The sequence below is a fragment of the Antrostomus carolinensis genome, unplaced genomic scaffold (genome assembly GCF_000700745.2).
Source record: "Antrostomus carolinensis isolate BGI_N321 unplaced genomic scaffold, ASM70074v2 scaffold24631, whole genome shotgun sequence".
Classification (NCBI taxonomy): domain Eukaryota; kingdom Metazoa; phylum Chordata; class Aves; order Caprimulgiformes; family Caprimulgidae; genus Antrostomus; species Antrostomus carolinensis.
This window is the reverse complement of record NW_010292341.1, coordinates 1-6,128: the sequence shown is the minus strand read 5'-3', so window position 1 is coordinate 6,128 and position 6,128 is coordinate 1. Positions and strand designations below refer to the sequence as shown.

The 6,128-nt window shown below is 50.8% G+C and overlaps 1 pseudogene; it reads right to left on the bottom strand.

Moving 5' to 3' along the window:
- Positions 1 to 5,569: 5,569 nt before the first annotated feature.
- Positions 5,570 to 5,956, bottom strand: LOC114819025 (kelch-like protein 18 pseudogene; annotated as a pseudogene).
- Positions 5,957 to 6,128: the final 172 nt, after the last annotated feature.

The window sequence follows — 6,128 nt, the reverse complement described above, 5'->3', positions numbered from 1 at the left end:
TCCCCCATTGTGTCACCCATTGTGTCACCCATTGTCACCCATCATGTCCCCCACCGTGTCACCCGTCCCCCATGTCCCCCACCATATCCCCCACTGTGTCACCCACTGTCACCCAGCATGTCACCCATCGTGTCACCTATCGTTGTCACCCACCATGTCACCCATGATGCCACCCACCATGTCATCTATCGTGTCACCCATCATGTTCCCCACTGTGTCATCCACTATGTCACCCATCATGTCACCCACATCACCCATTGGGTTGCCCATTGTGTCACCCACCATGTCACCATGTCCCCCACTGTGTCCCCCACCATGTCACCCAGTGTCCCCCACTGTGTCACCCATCATGTCACCCACCATGTCACCCATGTCACCCATAGTGTCACCATGTCCCCCTCTGTGTCACCCACTGTGTCACCCATGTCACCCATGTCACCCACCATGTCCCCCACTGTGTCACCCACCATGTCACCCATAGTGTCACCGTGTCCCCCCTCTCCTACCGTCCTGCTGACTCCCAGCAGCCTGAGCAGCCTCAGCTCCTGCCCGTGGGTCTCCAGCACGGAGCGCGCCAGGTCCCGGGGCGCCGGCAGCGCCGGGGGGACGGTGGCACCGGCCGCCAGCAGCACGGCCCCCAGCACCAGCACCAGCGCCATCCGCACCGATCCGGACCGGGAATAATCGCCTCCCTCGGGACCAGGAATCGCCTCGGGAATTGCGTCAGCTCAGGAATTGGCTCTTGTCCTGGGAATTGTCTCTCAGATCAGGAATTGGCTCCCAGCTCGGGAATCTGGTCGGCTCAGGAATTGTCCCAGCTCAGGAATTGGCTCTTGGCTTGGGAATTGCCTCTCAAGTCGGGAATTGCCTCTCAGCTCAGGAATTGTCTCAGCTCAGGAATTGTCTCTCAGCTCGGGAATCTTCCGTCAGTTTGGGAATCAGTTCTCAGCTCTGGAACTGCCTCCCACTGCTTGGGAATCAGCTCGTGGCTTGGGAATTGGTTCTCAGCTCGGGAATCTTCTGTCAGCTTGGGAATCAGCTCTTACCTCGGGAATCGTCTGTTGGCTCAGGAATTGACTCTCAGCTCAGGAATTCTCTGCTGGCTCAGGAATCAGCTCTCAGCTCGGGGATCGTCTCTGGGCTCAGGAATTATCCCAGTTTAGGAATTGTCTCTCAGCTCAGGAATCAGCTCTTGGCTTGGGAATTGGTTCTCAGCTCGGGATTTGCCTCTCAGCTCCGGAATCTTCTGTCAGCTCAGGAATCAGCTCTCACCTCGGGAATTATCTCTCAGCTCAGGAATCAGCTCTCACCTCGGGAATTATCTCTCAGCTCAGGAATCAGCTCTCGGCTCAGGAATCGTCTCTCCACTCGGGAATTATCTCTCACCTCAGGAATTGTCTCTCAGCTCAGGAATTCTCTCAGCTCAGGAATCTTCTGTCAGCTCAGGAATCAGCTCTCCACTCAGGAATCATCTCTCACTCAGGAATCAGCCCTCGGTCGAGCTCAGGGCCCCCCCCGCTCACTCTCTTTCACCTCCCGAACAAACCTGGGCCCCCGGTGCCGCGGGGCCGGGCTGGAGCTGCCGGTGTTTTCCTTGGCACGTTGCCTCGGCTGGGAATGTGGCGTGAGGCCGGATCCCCCTCCATGGCCCCTTCCTTTTATTTTTCCACTCCCAATTTTGAGGCAGGATGGTGGAACCCGTGTCCTTGGGATCCAGCCAGCCCTGTCCCCACCAAGCCACCAGCAGGAACATCCCCCCCAGCTCCTCCCGAGAGAAAAACCAGGATCCCCCTCCCCATTCCCTCTTTTTTTCCCCAAAAAATAAATTTTTGAGCTTTTTAAAAAATCCTTCTCACTCCACTTGGAGCTCAGACTCATCAAAACCCCTTGGAGATGCCACCATGACACCCAGAAACCCAAAGATGTCACATCAGCCAGTCTGGGAATTCATTCCTTTTGGTTTTAATAGAAAAAAAAGGGTGAAGCGACATGAAAATTGTCCTTTTTGGGGAGGGGACGGGGGTTGGTGTGAGCAGGGATGGGGGAGAACCCCAGGAGCTTCCCCAGAGCTGAGGACCAAGGGGTGGGGGATGCAGCTTGTTGGTATTTTAAGGATTTTTAATGCATTTTTTGGAAAAATTTTAAGGTTTTCCTTGAATTTGAGGACACGGGATTGCACCGAGCGGGTGATGTTCTCCCAGGAGTCACATCCCGAGCTCATTCCCACCCCAAATCCAAGATTCTTCTGTCCCCTTACAAAATCCAAGCGCTGCTCCCCTTCCTCTGGTTCATCCATCAAGGAAAAGCAAATTCAGTCCCTAGGGAATGAAATCCCCAATCCCCTGGAGCCACCGTGGGTCACCAACAGCCCTTTGAGCTCCTGCTCTTGGGATCTGATCCAATATTCATGTTCTTATGGACATGGAGCCCCAGTGGGAGATACTGGGAGGGAGAAGGGATGTAAAATGGGATAATGGGATACCAGGAGAGCAGCTCCATGCTCATCATCCTCCTCCACACAGGGTTGACCATCAGGATGTGCTCTGGAGATGGGAAGATGCTCTCCAAGGAGCTGGGAGAGAAGAGGTAGGTTCATGGCCATGGGATCATGAGCTCCATGACTCCTTCCAGGAGGAAAATCAGGGAAGGAGATGGAAAAAGAGCAGAGAGATGGAAAACAAGAGCATGGAGCTGGAAAACAAGAGAATGGAGATGGAAAACAAGAGCATGGAGATGGAAAAACAAGAGCATGGAGATGGAAAAACAAGAGCATGGAGATGGAAAACAAGAGCATGGTCCCAAGAGATGGAGGCTGATCCTCCTTCAACGACCCCATCGCGGCTCCAGCTCCGTTATTTCTGCAATTCTTACATTAAAACTTCATTTTGATTCGAAGATTCCGTTGAGTGTGGTTGGTTTTCTTGGTTTTTTGGTTTTTCTTCTTCTTTTTAGAGTCTCACCAGCACAAAACCCCTCAGGAACTTCCCCCCTTTCCAGGGAGACGCGGCAATTGATAAATACAGAAGAAATGAAGAGAAATGGAGCGAGAAATCACATTTATAGGCAGATATGTTCATTATATATAGATATCTATAGATATACACCCCTAAAATATACACAGGACCCTGGAGATATTGACATCCACATCTACAGCCAGAATTAAACCCCCCAGCCACGCTGAGGACATGAAGAAGTTGAGGGATGATCTAGATTTGGGGTGAACATCCAGCTCCTCCTGGTTTGGTGGAGGGTGAAGGACTTGAGGGACAAGCTCTGATCCAGCCCCCCCGGGGGTATGAAGAAGTTGAGGGATGATCTAGATTTGGGGTGAACATCCAGCTCCTCCTGGTTTGGTGGAGGGTGAAGGACTTGAGGGACAAGCTCTGATCCAGCCCCCCCTGGACACTGGGATTGGGATGGATGAAGAGGGGGGAGATCATTGTCCCTTTGGTGGAGCTGGTGGGATTTAGTGTCACATCCTGTCCCTGGTGGGGAAGAGGTATGGCTTTGCCAAAGGGTGGCACGGGAGGAGGACATGGAAGAAGCTTGGTAAGATGGTTGTTCACCTTCATGCAGGAGAAGAATTGACACAGGTAAAGATTTCCCCCAATTTTCATTTCCTGGCACAAAACTGACTGAAAATACCCCAAAGTGGTGATTTTCCCTGTGTCACAGCCATGATTTTCCTCCCTGGCCCTTTGGAGAGTCACTCACCCAACGTCCCCACGTGGGATTTCTCTGCCCAAAGCCATCTCCTCTGTCCCACCACGAGGACAGCAGCTCAGCTGATCAATTCCACACCTATTCTTTTAACCCTCAAACATCCTGACCCCGCTCTGCTCCAGCTGCTTCTCACACATGGACCTCAAAATAAAAATCAATCAATATTTAATGGAAGGGACATTTTTACAACGAACATCTGGGCTGGTTTCCCATTTTGAAATCCTCAGTGTCCTCAACATTCAACTTTCTCCTCCAAAACTTCCTCAAAACCACACAATGGTTGGGTTTTATCTTCTTCTTCTTCGTTTCTCCATCGTGTGGTTCTTGTGGAGAAATTTTCCTCATCGAGTTGAAGAAATCCCAACTCCTCTTGGAGAAATCAACGGGCTCTTGGGTAAGAAGCACCTTCAGATGGGATCTCAGAGGGTTTTTTTTATCTTTTGATAAGGTGAGATCCATTCATGAAGCACCACGACACCCAAATGTCGCCGTTGACTGAACTTTTGGGGTATGGGGGTGGCTGGAAGGTGGGGAGATATTTTTAAATTGATTAAAACAACCGGTTTGATGTCGTAATTAAACCTGTTCCTCTCGATTTCTTCATCCTACAACGACATTTCCAGAAGGTGCAGATGAAATCAAACCACAGGGTTGTTGGGAAGAAAACCAACGGCGAGAGGAAGAGCCCCAGCTCTGAGAGAAGGTGGCAGAGGGAGGTGGACACGTCATGTTTTGACACGTTGGATCTTTCAGAAGCTTCCAAAAGTCAAAGGTGGGGGTTGTTTTGTCAAATTTGGGGGGGTTTTTTGTGTGTGTGTGTTTGGAAATGACACCTGAGCACCTGGAAATGCACCTCTGGGGATAGCACCTCACAAAACCTTCTCTGAAGGTCTCTCAGTGAAGAGACCAACCTCCTCCAAAACCTCCATGAGGTTCTCCCCACATTGTCATTGATGAGACCAACCTCTTCCAAACCCTCTTTGAATGAAGTTCTCCCCACATTGTTGTTGATGAGACCAACCTCCTCCAAACCCTCTTCAAAGTCCTCCCCAGATTGTCCTTGATGAGACCAACCTCCTCCAAACCCTCTTTAAATGAAGTTCTCCCCAAATTGTCATTGATGAGACCAACCTCCTCCAAACCCTCTTTAAATTTGATGAGACCAACCTCCTCCAAACCCTCTTTAAATGAAGTTCTCCCCACAGTGTCATTGATGAGACCAACCACCTCCAAACCCTCTTTGAATGAAGTTCTCCCCACATTGTCATTGATGAGACCAACCACCTCCAAACCCTCTTCAAAGTTGTCCCCACAGTGTCATTGATGAGACCAACCACCTCCAAACCCTCTTTGAATGAAGTTCTCCTCAGACTGTCATTGATGAGACCAACCTCCTCCAAACCCTCTTTGAAGTTCTCCCCACATTATCATTGATGAGACCAACCACCTCCAAACCCTCTTTGAATGAAGTTCTCCCCAAACTGTTGTTGACACCAACCTCCTCCAAACCCTCTTTGAATGAAGTTCTCCCCAGATTGTCATTGATGAGACCAACCTCCTCCAAAACCTCTTCAAAGTTGTCCCCAAATTGTCACTGATGAGACCAACCTCCTCCAAACCCTCTTTGAATTAAGTTCTCCCCACATTGTCGTTGATGAGACCAACCACCTCCAAATCCTCTTTGAAGTTCTTTCCACATTGTCATTGATGAGACCAACCTCTTCCAAACCCTCTTTGAAGTTGTCCCCAGATTGTCCTTGATGAGACCAACCACCTCCAAACCCTCTTCAAAGTTCTCTCCCCAGATTGTCACTGATGAGATCGACCCCCTCCCATCACTTTCTCCTCAGATGGTCAGGAGGGGGATGCAGCCCACACCAACCCCTCCTTCATGACACACCATGGGAGCCATAAACGTCCATCGGTTTGTCTCCGGGTCGTACATTTCTACCGAGCTGAGGTTGGATTGTCCATCGTAACCTCCCACCGCGTAAAGACGACCACAGTTTGCAACGAGGGAGACACGGCTCCTCCGGGTGTTCATGGGGACAATCAGGTACCACTGATCTGCCATGGAGCTGTAGACTTCAGCGATGCTGAGGAAACCAGAACCGTCGTAACCTCCGCAGACGAACATCTTGCTGCCCAAGGAGGCCGCTCCGTGACGGCAACGTTTGTTGAGCATGTTGGCTACCGGGTGCCAGCTGGCTGTGTGATGGTTGTAGTATTCCACCTGTGGTCATAGAGAACACACCAGAAGGTTAGGAGACCTTCACTGAGATCCACCACGTAGCACGTGGATGGCTTCCAACACTCAACTGCAAGCTTGGGGTCTGTTTCTTTTCTGTTACATCTGGGCAGGAACAACCCCGGCTTCCAGTAGAAGTTGGGGACAGACCTGTTGG